Source organism: Hippocampus guttulatus, chromosome 15 (assembly GCF_054856545.1).
Source record: "Hippocampus guttulatus isolate MCC_2025c chromosome 15, RoL_Hgut_1.0, whole genome shotgun sequence".
In the NCBI taxonomy this organism is placed as follows: Eukaryota; Metazoa; Chordata; class Actinopteri; order Syngnathiformes; family Syngnathidae; genus Hippocampus; species Hippocampus guttulatus.
In genome coordinates, this window is record NC_141275.1 from 3,364,518 (window position 1) to 3,379,377 (window position 14,860).

A 14,860-nucleotide genomic window follows, 5' to 3' on the forward strand; every position below is an offset into this window, starting at 1 on the left:
GATTGGGGTGGAATGTCCTTAAGGGACGCCTTAATTTATTTGGCTTCATGCTGTCCACTACCAAAATCTTTAGACACAGTAAGCACATCGATCTTTCTTCATCTGCCACCGCAGTCACGTTGAAGCCAAGCGCTCCATACGCCTCGTCATATTTCCTCCCTGAGAATGCTCCCTGCGCAAACTCTGCCAATGAAAGCGCCACTGCCCCCTAACGTAGTGGAGGTGCAACTGCACGTTATTTTTAGACAGTAAAAAAAAAAAAAAAAAGCATGTTCCCCAGGTCAAACGCGCCCCCCTTGACGGGGCCTTGCGCCCCCCCCCCCCCAGAGGCCCCACTATTTGAGTTAAAATGAAATGAAATGAGGGGAGCCGCGTCGATTGTCCGGGATTCAAGTCTGGCCGGGATTCAAGTCAGCTGTGTTCAGTCCCACAATGGCACAAACACCCATTTTGAACTGGACCCATCTACAAAAATACCAAAAGAAAGTAACCTCCACACATGCGCTCAGTTAGACTCCAATTTGCGCTAGACTTGGGCTGGGCATGGAAATAGGGCCTTATGTCTACGCCAGGCATGTCCAGCTCCGGGCCTGGAGGGCCACTTTCCTGCCTGTTTTCCATCTCTCCCGGCTGCAACACACCTGATTCAGATGATCAGCTCATCAGCCAGCTCTGAAGCAGCATTAGAACTTTCCTGATTATTTGAATCAGGTGTGTTGCTCTTGGGAGAGCTGGAAAACAGGCAGGATAGCGGCCCTTGAGGACCGACTTTGGACACCCCTGGTCTACGCAAACCAAACATAATGCCCCTGCTCGCTTTCACTCTTTCATGCACCCTGTAACCTGATAACATGATAAGGTGTCCACTATAGTAAACGCTGTCCCTGAAAGGGTTAATATATCTCGACTATATTTGCAAGTACTGTTTTTCATTTATTGGTTTTTCTCATTTTTAGTTTGGGATTTTCATTTTCCATTAATAAGTTACTTTTACTGCTGGAAGTGAATATACATCACTTGTGTGAGAAAGTCAAGTTGTTCTTCCATGTTGCGGGACGTGACTCCCTGTCCTTCTGGTTGTACCATCTCTCAGCCCCAACAGCAGATGTGATTGTTTCCTTGGGGAGCCATACCTTGAGCACTGCCATCGAACGCTGATAGGATTAGTAGTGTCGAGGCTTATAGCAGAGTCTTCGCAGCTTCGCCATCCGACCCAATCAAGTCTGAGTGCAAGCAGAGATGAGAGCTAAAGCTGCTGTGCCAACACTCTCTCGTATTATGTAGAGTACTCATATAAAGTAAGCTTGGTATTGTTGTACACGATTCTCTGAACACTTAAAACAATACAGACATAAAAAAGTAAAATACTCATATACTGTATAGTAAATATACATTATCAATTATAATTTTCTCCTCTCCAGTTATTTATTGCTGCGTCTGCCCCCGAGATTTGTTAGTTATATGCAAAACACAGATTGCTGTTTTTTGTGTCAAAGTTTGTGTTTATCATGATGATTGGGTTCGAAACATTTCACCTTCAAGTTTGGCAAGCTAGTGCTGTCTTCAATAAGTTTGAAACCCACTGCAAATGAAACCTGCCCCCCCCCCCTCCAAAAAATGACAGGGTTGTTTTACTTGAAAATTTAGTTTTTTCCAAAGCTCCATAAAGCCAGTCTTGAGGATTATTATTTAATAAGTAAATCACCTCAATGCTTTTACTTTAATTGCATAAGAACATTACTGCATTCAACATTTAATACAGTGCACCATTTCGACTGCTTTACTACTCACATCTTGATGACTGAGTCAGCCCTCACTGAACACTTCGAGGTTACAGATTTGAATCTTGACCTGCCATGTGGAGTTTGCATGTTCTCCCCATTTTTTGTGTGTGTGTTTTCTCCTGGTTCAATCACCTGTGCCTTGCAAACAAGTCATGCGAGTACTCATTGCCAACTGGTGGGATTCTGAATGGTTCTTTGTCTATATGTTCCCCGCACAAGCCGTACAAGAATATATAAATATCCTTTCCAGGAAGCATCTGGGGAAATACCCCTGACTGACAATACCCTATTTCCTCTGCCCAATCACATCACTGCATCAATGCACTCGGGCTGAACGATTTCAGGAGAAGATTGAATTGCAATTTTTCTGACAGATACTGTGACTATGTACAATAAAATTGCATCATCCCATCAAAAAATTCAAAGATATTTGCTCAGCACTCCAGACTGACACAGAATCTCTTGTAGCAACTATAATCTTACAAACAAACGCTGTAGTGTCTATGTGATCCTTGAATGTAACAGTTGTCACATGACAGCCATTGTTCACCATTCAGAGGTAAATTTCGATGCATAATTTGTGATTTGTACCAGTTTTCCAACAGGATATCTTTATACACTGAAAAAAAGGACTTGATATTTGGTTGCAAATGATTAAAATGTCAATAGAGTATTTGTTTATTTTAGAGTAAAACGGGAAACTCTGAACCAAATCCACCATTTTTAACTTCCTTTCGCATTTTGCTTCATTTTATGCCTTTTATAGAGCTCATATTTTTTTTCAGCTGCCAGTAGTTTTTTTTAAATGTTTTTTAATTTTATGTTTTTTCGGTACCAAAAATTGCAGTTCATATATGCCAGTATCCCAGCGTGCCAATACTCCAAGGTGGCCCTTTATAGCTGTTCACAACTCCTTTTTATAATACTATTATTATTATTGTTATTATTATGCGGCCCAGTAGTCCAGTGGTTAGCACGTCGACTTCGCAGTGCAGAGATACAGGGTTCAATTCCAGCTCCGGCTTCCATGTGTGGAGTTTGCATGTTCTCCTCGGGCCTGCGTGGGTTTTCTCCGGGTACTCCGGTTTCCTCCCACGTTCCAAAAACATGCATGGCAGGCTGATTGAACACTCTAAATTTGTCCCTAGGTGTGAGTGTGGGCGTGGATGGTTGTTCGTCTCTGTGTGCCCTGCGATTGGCTGGCAACCGATTCAGGGTGTCCCCCGCCTACTGCCCGAAGACAGCTGGGATAGGCTCCAGCACCCCCCACACCCCTAGTGAGGATAAAGCGGTTCGTAAAATGAATGAATTATTATTATTATAAGTGTTTTTTTTTTTTTTTTTACTTTGCTGCAGGACAGAGATACTTTTAATTTACTGTACTTTCCACACTATAAGGTGCTTCGGAGTATAATGTGCACCTTCAATGAATGGCCTATTTCAAACCAGTTTTCATATGTAGGGCACACCGCATTATAAGACGCATTAAATAGAAGCTACAATAATGGCTGTCTTTGTGTTATGCATCCACTATGCTAAAGGGAATACAATACAATACAGCTTTATTTATATAGAATGCAGCTGGAACAAAGCACTTTACAGAACATGTAGAATACTATGGCCAAGATATCAGAATATTGATCCATATACAAGGCGTATCGGATTTTTAGGTGCACTATCGGCTTTTGAGAAAATGTAATTATTTTAGGCGCGCCTTATAGTGTGGGGGAAAAAAAGATAATTTGTTACGTTTACTTCAGGACAAAACCCCTACGGTGAGATGGGTGGGTGGAAAAAAACTCACCGTCATTATGTGACACACACACACACACACACTATGTATTATACATGAACCATTTCACTGTTATTTTGTATAATGAGTAATGAATGTTGAGGGAATTGTACTGGAGTAAATGCACTTGTTGTGGACCTAACTGTGTGTTGTCACAATCATTGATAACTATAGTATATATCAGGGGTTCCCAACTCTGGTCCTTGAGGGCCCCTCTCCTGCATTTTTTAAATGTTTACCTCCACCAACACACCTGATTCAAATGATAAGCTCATCAGCAAGCTCTACAAAACCTTGATAACGATCCTGATCATAACAGTCAAGTGTGTTGGAGGAGAGAAACGTCTCCAGTAAAACATGCGGGACAGGTTCTTGACCCCTGGTCTACTTCAATGTCAGAGAATAGAAATATTGAGGCTATATCACAAAAGCCTTAATATTTCTCTTAAAAAACACAAAACAACCCATATTGTTTTGTTTTTTGTTATTGTAAAGTGTCCTTGGGTGTCTTGAAAGACGCTTATAAATAAAATGTATTATTATTATTATTATTATTATTATATCGTCATCTGTGTTATTAAAATCCACACAGTCATTTGTGCGGCAATATCCTTCCTTATTCCAGCAATGGAGGCTGCAGTAAGATAATGAGAGTCCCAATAACAGGAATTGGTTGTGTTGCTTTGTTTCCCCGGGGTGAGGATTCATTCCACAATGTATTCAGAGGCGCTCATAATAGCTGAACCTGATCCCCCACTAGCTCATAACTATATGTTGTAGCAGCTACATAGAACCATATAATTACATGATTATCATTATTTTATTTTTTTTATGACCTATCTGCACCCTCATATACTTTATGGTCCTCTATAAGTCACTGGCATTTTCATAGCCTTGGCCTTTGTAATCCAGGTATTGCATTGTGGGGTTAGGTGATTGTGGGGGGGGGGTATTATTTTGATTGATATGGAAATCACGATTTACCCTTTCATGCACCCTGTAACCTGATAACATGGTAAACTGTTCACTGTAGTAACCGCTGTCCCTGAAAGGGCTAAGAAACACAACTACTTATTGATTTTAAAACTCGTATTCACCTACCAAAATTCAACGTTAACTGTAACTTCACAGGACAACCAGAAGCTAAATGAGTAACCAAATCAAATAATATATTAAAAAATGGCCATAGCAGTGGAAGCCTCAATGATATTATATGTAGTATTTGCCTCCTGTTCATCAGTGTCTTTTTTACTGCTGCATTTTTTTATGATGCATTTGCCTACAAGTAGATATAATAATAGTACCATTAGTTTCATTCTTTTCCCAAGGCACTGAATTATGCCACACCTTTTTCATCAGCAGAAAAATCCTTTGTTTTCTCTCTTACGCATAAAAACTGAGAAGGTGGAAAAATCTTTTCTTGATTTTCCTTGAACTAAGCTCACCTGGAAAAGTACCCGGTACTTCTCAAACCTGTCTGAAATTGATTTGCGGCATCGACAGGGGAAAAGCGTGCAAAAATTCAAAATCAATTCTAAATTAAAACATAGTGTTGATTTCACTCTTTATCTTAAGGCTCAGCACACAGCATAATGAAAAAAAAAGTTGTTTGTTTTAAAGATTCTCACATTTCAGCAATAATGCTCATGCTGTAGGTAATATAAATAATCGTCCACTCTGGATTTTACATGTTGATTCTTTAAATCAAGGCCTTCATTCTGCTGCTGCTTTGTACCAAGAGGCCTTTCCTGTCCTTCTGCCAGTAGAGAGCTTATACTGACCAAATCTGCTCTCCATAAACAATTCCTGAATGAGATATTTTTTGTTATCAGTGATGGATGTCCCTTTGAATAATCCACCCCACAAGTGACCCTTTGGCAGCTTGTCATGAGACGCAAAACTTTTTCCTGTGGTGACAGTGAACTTTGCTTGTCTCTTCCTATGATATGTGATTGCTAATTGGTATATGACACATACTGTACATAGTATATAGTTATGCTAATATACAGGTATTTTTCTACGTTTCACATACATGCGACATCATTGCCAAAATGATCCTGTCTAAAAAGCATGTACCAGCCTTGTCCTCCAGATGAAAAGCTCTGTTGAATACGCTTTATTTTCAGATCATATTTGTGACCTCTAAACAAAGAGTTGCTCTAAAGCAGTGGTTTTCAATTATTTTCTGTCATGCCCCCCCAAGGAAGAGGAAAACATCTCACGCCCCCCCTCCCCGCACGACTATAAATAGTATCATTTGTCTATAAAATTGTTATAAGTACACCTTTGCATAACACTATCCTTATTAACGTATAAGAGAAGAAAAAAAGAAAGAAATATGGACCAACTTACAACAAAGAATAGCTTTAGAAACTGGAACAGAAAAGACTTAAAGTGCATCTGAAATTCAAAAATAATATTAAATCCTTAATTTAACAAATATTTTTGACTGACCATGTCAAACCATACGATTCTGAAAAATAAAATTACATAAAATCAATAACTAATAATGCATTCAAACTAATCACCAACATTATCTCAGAGCACAATATTAAAAAAAACGTTACAGAGCAAAACAAAAATATATAAAATAATTTGTACTTTTTTTTTGTTTTGTTTAATCAAAGATGATGTCTGGATTAATGGCTACAATGAGCACATTTGGCAATGCACAGCTTTTTGAAGCGAGGTTTGAAGCAGGACACAGCAACTCTCGGCTCCTGCTCAATGTGTAGCTGGGACCTGTATTTTAGTTTACTGAAGTAGCAGTCACAAAGCGGCATGATTGTTGGCAATATTCGGCACGTTTTCGCTGAAAAAAACCTCAAGCAGCTTATCAGCGTGATTGGGATGTAATGTCTTTAAGTGACGCCTTAATTTATTTGGCTTCATGCTGTCCACTACCAAAATTTTTAGACACAGTAAGCACATCGATCTTTCCTCGTCTGCCACCGCAGTCACATTGAATCCAAGCGCTACATACGCCTCGTCATATTTCCTCCCTGAGAATGCTCCCTGCGCAAACTCTACCAGTGAGAGCGCCACTGTCCCCTAACATAGTGGAGGTGCAACTGCACGTTATTTTAGGACAGTAAAAAAAAATAAAAAAGCATGTTCCCCGAGGTCAAACACGCCCCACTATTTGAGAAACACTGCTCTAAAGCAAGATTGTCTAGTGTGCAAACAGTTCCTCAGTTATTCCTGCTGTTGAGATCATCCTGTTTTCACTCCAATCTAGCTGAGAATCAAATGTCTGTTTGTTTGTTTGTTTGTTTATTGAACATAAAACATATATACAGTAATAATTTGACAGAAAATAAGGTAGATAAAAAAAGTAAAAAGAAATAAATCAATCTTCATTCAACACAGTTATTATGTTCAAGGGAGAAGGAAGAAGTAAAAAACTTCTGAAGTCACACCGACGATAAAAACAGGATTTTTTAAAGCCCTTTTCTTAAAAACAAAAAAGAGCAGACAATATAGATTCAAGTTACATTAGCTCCTGTGATAAAAATTTCCCATGGCAATTACTTTGAAAAAGCAGATCCTTTGAATAGAATCTCAGCGTCTGTATTTGAGCATGTCGAAGTGTTCGGCGATTTATCATGGAAACAAGTAAAATAGCTAATTCCCAATAATGCTTTGAGGCAGCTGTTCGTGTTGATACATACTTTTCATGTTGACCTTCACTTTTCTGCTCCATAAATCAAATCACAACGAGTGCAGACTTAGTGTTTATACCCCAAAATCCCCCCGTACTGTAATCATCTTGAGCATTGGTCATGAATCCATTTTTAGTAACTGTGTGTTATGGTTACTCCTGCTGCAGTCCAAAGTTTGGATGCACTTTCTCATTCGATCGTATAAGAAAGAAGTGTTTCAAAACGCTTGACTGGTAGTGTAGGTCTGGTTCATATTGTTCTAATTTTATCATGTCAAAAGCCCCCACACAGTGTATATTTTGTGAAGCTCATTTCACATTTATCATCCTGTGTCCAGTGGAGTAATTTATGGTCAAACTAGGTTTGTTTTTAGTGTATTTCTTTCCTTTTTTTATATTAAGTTGCATGACATTTCAATTGGCATCACTACACAACAGATTCAAGTTGCCCCAAAAGTATGTTAACAACAGTTCGGTCCAATCAAGATGATTTGGCTTTGCTCTCTGTAGAACCCTTGGGCCCGATTTTGGTTGACGGTTGAGGGTAAAAAAGGGCATAGCTTTAGTTTTGTGCCAGTGCAAGTCAAGTCCAGTGTGTTTGGGGGCGTGTTGCGCCTGTCTTGGGTATGCCGGTGCAAAAACAATCATCGTTTTCGTCACTTTGTCTGACAGATTCTATTTCCATGATTTCTTTATTCAACAAATGTGGTGCTGGGGTGTTGCCTATGAAATTTCCCAAAACTGTTTTTAACCATGGTTACTTTGTGATTTAACAAGGAGCAGCAATTACTTTTTCACATAGGGACATGTATTTTGTGATTTTTTTTTTGTCCATTAATCGATTAGATTGGCATTTAGAAACTGCATTTTGTATTTCCTTGGATGGTCTCACTGAGATTGGCTGGCAACCGGTTCAGGATGTCCCCTGCATACTGATCGAAGACGGCTGGGATAGGCTCCAGCACCCCCTGCGGCCCTTGTTCGTACGATAAAGCGGATCGGAAAATGGATGGATGAATGGATGGGCAGTCTCTGTGTGATATTAAAATTGGTTTGAACCCTCTTACCACTGAACCCACTGCCACCATAGATACAGCTGCGTGCCAATAGACATAACACTAGATGAAGTCGGGATTTGAAGCGACGTTTAGATTGCCCACCATCGTCCCACCCCTACACTTCATTTATTTCTATTGAGACCATGGGCGTGACCACGCTTCAAAAAAATCATAACTTACTGAATCTTTAAAAAAAAAAAAAAATCTTGTTTTGGGGAAATTATTTAACTTGAATGAATATCGAATGAAGATGTGTAGTATAGTTTTCATATACATGAACATTATATTACACCCCTCCCCGATGCCCCCCCCCCGCTAATGAGACAAGTCACAGTAACACAGATGCAGCGATCAAAATATCAGCATCTGTGCCTGCAGGTTCTCATCAAAAAGAGGTGGCCCTTATTCAAGATGTGCATTGCTCAGTGGGAGGGCCACTGCGTGTCATTATAGCTCGGTCGACTCTTTCATTGCCAAATGAGGTGCTTTCATCTCCCCTCATAAAACAAACCGTAGGTCTTCTGTATCATTAGTGTGTGTTCCTTACTGCTGCTTACTGTTCCCCAAGTAAGTTTAATTCTGGTATTACATTTGTTTGAAAAAAGTGTATTATTCATAGAAACACCCAACGGTTACTGGTACTACTACAAATAAAATACTTGGAACCTCTCGAGTGAATGCAAGCCTTTAGCTGGCATATTATGGCATTCTAGATCAAGCGCACATATTGGTGGTGTTGGGTGGAATCTTTTCAATCACCAAAAAAACCCCAACACCTTTTAGGAAACCTCAAAACAACATTTTGTTCAATGACTTCCTCAACGAAAGGAAGTAATTTTCAAGAGCTCAGATTGTTGAAAAAAATAACAGACCCATGTGATTATTGATCAGTAGTAAAGATCAAGAGTGGAGTTGTAATTGGGAAATTCAGGATAGTTTATGACTGGCCAGTCCATTCCAGGCAGATTTTTTTTTTCTAAATAGGCCTTAATTTCTATTCAAGGACTATCTTTAAATGGCAGACTATGAATCGTCATGGGTGGATTTTTTTCCTCTCATGCACCACTCTGACAGACATTGTAGAGTCAGTATTACAGAAGCCCCTTATTGTGATCACCTGGCCATAATGAGCAAGTCAAATTGTTTATTTACAGTAAGAGTTTGCGATATTGAAGACACTTCTGCTGTTCCGAAGTTTGTAAAGTTGACATCGAAAAGAAAGTTATTAAAAATGAATAGACGGAACAGTACATTTCTATTCTTCCAGAAGCCAGCTGAAACCCATTGTGTCATTTTCTGTGAGAAAGTGGCTTTATTATATCCTAAGTGAGAGCTCAGTACAACAGAGCTTCACACCTGAAGAGCAAATGAATGTTCCCTCCAGATCGCGTGGATTTTGAGGCAACATGAAATGAGCATTTCGATATGTTAACGTCGAGACGTATGTGTCACACGTCAAGATGGCGCTGTAGTTGGCAGCTGTTTGCGAAAGCTTTTCACGCGTATACGAGCACTGATTTTGATGGGGGGAATGTTGGTACTATGTCGCCACCCGACAGCCCGGGGGAACTGTTTTTTTGCGCCTGTAATTTTTCGCGGCCCCGTTTTGTTCAGCGGAGATGTCAGCGCTGTTGGACAGTCTGCGTTAGGGCGGCTGGATGGATTGCTGCTGGAGCTGAGGAGAGAGGGGCATCAGCATGTTGGGCGGATGTGTATTTGGAACTGAGAGCGCTTGGAATTGAAGCGGATTCACATGGGATGTTGTGTTGTATTACATGAGCGTATTTTTTATTTCATGTTAACTGTGTGGTTTGTTACATCTGCAGCTGTTGTAAAAATGCTACATAAATAAAGATGTAGTGAATTGCATTGCGTCAATACTACTGCTGAGGTGTCACTTAAAAGTAAACAAAAATACTTCTTACTTGAAATGTGCTTGTATTTTTTCTGAGGCCAATTTTGAATATATAGTATTATAATGCGATAAAGAGAATCATATATCTCACTCATCATACTGTTTTCATGGCACCAGTGCCATAGGGGTCACATGGCTCAGGTGGCAGATTGGCTGTCCAGCAAACAACTCTGCTGCTTTAATCCCATACTCCTCCTGAGACTCGCACTTCTGAAAAAGCCTCAAGCAAAATACAGAAGGTCTTAGCATTCCTTAGGCCGAAGATCGGTGTGAGAAAGGGCTGGTTAGTTACTTTCCACATCAACTTGCATCTTCATCGCGATACACATTGAGCACACAACCACTCCCTCTCTCACCCAGACAGACACAAACTCACGTGTATATGAAGATTTTATCACGTGAGTGTGTACGTGTAAAGATGACAGAAATGAGCTGATTTCAAATCAATGCTGAGCATGCCGCCTGGTTGTGCCTTTTTCAGAATGGTTCAGATTAACCCATGGAGCAGTGCAAGCTACAGGTCAGACCAAGGTTGCATATTTATCACTTAATGGTCCAGATGGCAGCTTTGCCAGGAATGAGGTGTTATTGTCCGCTTTGTTATGTACACAGTGTGTGCAGTGCTGTCGTCACACGATCAAAATTTTGCTTTCAACAACATACCTGAAGAAAGTACCTTGATACTGGTATAAAAGCGATGGCAAAACCTTAGAACAGGGATGTCAAACTCATTTTTGTTGCGGGCCACTTTGGAGTTGCGTCTTTACGACAGTGAAATGGAATACATTTTTACAATATGAAAATGTTTCTCATATTATTACCAGTACTTGTGCACAAGAAATTGATGGCTTGCTAGTTTTGAAATCAGTCAAGGCAACTATTTGTTTGTTGTTTGTTAAATTATTGTTCAAGTGAGTATAAATTGAGTAACAACATTATTGCAAAATCTCAACCTTATTTATTACACATGACAATTTGAAATTTCAGTACAGATTTTACCAAGGGACATGGAAGTTGACACACATGATTTGGCTTCACGGGCCACATAAAATGTTGTGGTGGGCCGAATCTGGCCCTCGAGCCTTGAGTTTGACACATGTGCCTTGGAACATCTATAAAAAAACTGCTGAATAATATCTGATACCAAAACAACTACAATTCATCCTTATTTGTATTAATTTTAAAATAAACATACATACATACATACATTTTCCGAACCGCTTTTATCCTCACTAGGGTCGCGGGGGGTGCTGGAGCCTATCCCAGCCGTCTTCGGGCAGTAGGCGGGGGACACCCTGAACCGGTTGCCAGCCAATTGCAGGGCACACAGAAACGAACAACCATTCGCACTCACACCCACACCTAGGGACAATTTGGAGTGTTCAATCAGCCTGCCATGCATGTTTTTGGAATGTGGGAGGAAACCGGAGGACCCGGAGAAAACCCACGCAAGCACGGGGAGAACATGCAAACTCCACACAGGGAGGCCGGAGCTGGAATCGAACCCAGTACCTCTGCACTGTGAAGTCTATGTGCTAACCACTCGACTACCGGGCCGCCTTAAAATAAACAATTATTATAAATAAGTGTCAATTGGACAGGCTCCAGCATGCTCGCAATGGTCGTGAGGATCAGCATTTCAGATAATAGAAGGATGGATATCATTTAGAATACTTTTGATTGAATAAAACATAAAATTATCATGTTCATGTTCTCTGAATGAACCTGCGCGAAACACAACTGTTTACATTGTAAAGACATCTTCTTTCCAAATACATGTCTTACCGCATTAGATGTACATTACTCATCCACACTTTAAGTCATGTTTGCAAATTTGTGTGTATAGAATCAAGATAAACGGCAGATACTATCACACTATGTACAAGGACAAAAGGACAGTAAAAATCTATATTTTACTTTGCATTTAGAGTCAGTGTGCAGAGTGAATGTAGATCGTGCGGCATAAATCCCAATCTCCAAATCCAGCGGGGGGAGCAGGATGTTTAAACATTCCACCAGTGATATGTATCACCAGGTAAATGGAAAAGCTTATGCATAAACATAAACACGTTATCAAACACTTATCTGCATCTAAAACCACAAGCACGCGCGAGCGCACACACACACACACGCGCACACACTCTTAATTCTTTCCCCACACCTGCGCCACTTAACCCCCGACCGTCTTAGTTTTCTCCCCCTCTCTCAGTGCACTGCTGCTCTGTCTCCACTTTAATGTCAATCGCAGGAATACACTAACATGGTTATCAGATGATGAGTTCTGCCTTGGTTTCCGGCCATGCAATCGCTGGGGTTTGTGTGCGTGAGTGCGTTTGTGTGATCGTGCAGTCCTCGCATTGGTCGTGATGCCCAACAAAAGAATAATACAATTTTGAAAATCATCTGAAGTGATCACAGTCACTATAATGAGATAAATTTTGCATCATGCCGCTGGATGTGAGGGAACAGCAGTGTGACTGTTTGGAAAAGTTAGGTCACGAACAAGGGACCGAGCTCCTTATAGCTCCAAGGGGCTCGAGTGGGAAGATCTAGAAAATGGCCCGAGTTTAATTAAAATACTCAATGTGTTACATTAGTTCTAAAAGCTGCATCGTTGCCAGCTCCTTCGCATGATGTAAAATACGATTGGGACTGGATTGCTCAACACCCTCAAGTGGTGCCTTATGATGAAATACCTTTGTTCTGACTATGTGAAATGTGTTGTTAAAGATGCATTTGAAAAAAGACTCTTTTTTTTTTCAGAACTAAGCAGCTTCAAGTCAGGGCTAACAGCACGATAGTTCATACTAGTTTTGTAATTTGAATGAGTAGAAGCACAGTAGAATAGAAGCTCGGTTGGGAGCTAGGACAGAGGCTTGGAGCACAGGCTTGGTTATTTGGTAGAACTGGACCTGGAAGATCAGCTACTAGTGCAGCTGTAAACTCATCTTCCTCAAATATCATGACACAAGTCAAATGTTTATAGTTTTATAAATATTTCAACTTACCCCAGTCAAGTCTGTTAAAACTGTCCTTGATTGCATTAGTCATGAGCGAGCTTGGCTTCAAGAAACTAGTGAAAACATTTCCACAAACTATGTCAGAAACATCAATCCCTCCATTTTCGAATCTGCTTATCCTCACAAGGGTTATGGGCGTGCTGGAGCCTATCTCAGCTGACTTCGGCTTAAGGCGGGGTACACCCAATTGCAGGGCCGACATAGGCGTACAACCATTCGCGCTTACCTTCACACCTTGGGACAATTTAGAGTGCTCACTTAACCTGCCATGCATGTTTTTGGAACATGGGAGGAAACCGGAGTACCTGGAGAAAACCCACGCAGCACACGGGGAGAACATGCAAACTCCACACAGGAAGGCCAGAGCCACAATCGAAACCTGCACCTCTGCACTCTGAGGCCGATGTGCTAACCAGTCGATCACCGTGCCGCCTTCAATGAACACACAGCTCAATGATTTTGATGAGTTTGATGACAGAGCAGACTAATAAAAAAATATGAGCAACAAAAAAAATTCTTAGCTCAAAATTGTTTTCCCCTCACATTTTTTCAGGTTACTTTGACACTACAGTGCTTTTTTTCACATTAAAATAAGCATGTGCAAGGGGAATCGGGTGGTTCTATACTGATTGCAGCAATTGCAAGTGTTGCAACGGAACCATCTGGACAACTGTCACTGTTTTCCCTATGTTCCAAAAGCATGTTAGGTTGACTGCAGACTTTATTTTCGATAGGTATGAACATAAGTGTGAATTTTTTTTCTCTATATGTGCCTTGTGCTTGGCTGCTGACAAAGTCCAGGGTGTAACACACTTCTTGCCCAAAGTAAGCTGGAATAGGCTCACTCATGACCCTAATTGAGTGTAAGCGGTATACACTTATGCATTATATATATTATTATACTATTTCAAATCTTTATTATGTTTTAAAGCCATTTTGTCTTTTTTTCTGACTTATTATCATCAGACTGTCATTTGTCATTTTACTATGTGGTCTGTGTGCAGGCAGGTTTACCCTGACCGACTATTACGTCTTTGGTGGTCATGAACTTTATATACATTGCATTTTACTTAGTTGAGAAATACAAATGTTGCTTTTTGATGGGTCCTCATGGCACCTTGTCTATCATATAAGGCGAATCACCGTTCAACTCTTGACTACAAAGTGGTTGATAACACTCTGAAGAGGAAGTGTCCAACCCACTCCACCCAGAAAAGCTTACCAGAAATTGGTACCATCAAACCCCTTCAAATAATGCCTTATCAGTAAGGTCTCTAAAAAGTAAACAAACTCAATCGGAAGTGGTTCTTGTAATCATGAGCTTTGCGCATTAACACATGTGCACACCCAGGAAAGACTTTCATCAAGGGAAATAACACTTGATGTTGTGCCTCCATTGCTGCACAAAAGAGCACAGGGCAACTCATGTGTACAATACACACTTGACTCTGACGCTAATTCACTCAACAGAGGAATGCGATGACAGTTTAATCCCATTCTCAGCGCTGATGTGCCGCTTCGTGTCCTTTCCCAACAACTGGACTGTCCTCATTACCAACACAAAGTACATTCAATTTACCGACCATTGCAGTCATTCATTTGAGACTCGCATCTGTTGTCTTATTTTTTT

The 14,860-nt window shown here is 40.4% G+C and overlaps 1 protein-coding gene across 2 annotated transcripts in view; it reads left to right on the forward strand.

Moving 5' to 3' along the window:
- esama (endothelial cell adhesion molecule a) overlaps window positions 1–14,860 on the forward strand; it is an 84,144-nt gene that overhangs the window by 50,232 nt on the left and 19,052 nt on the right. The window lies entirely within an intron of this gene.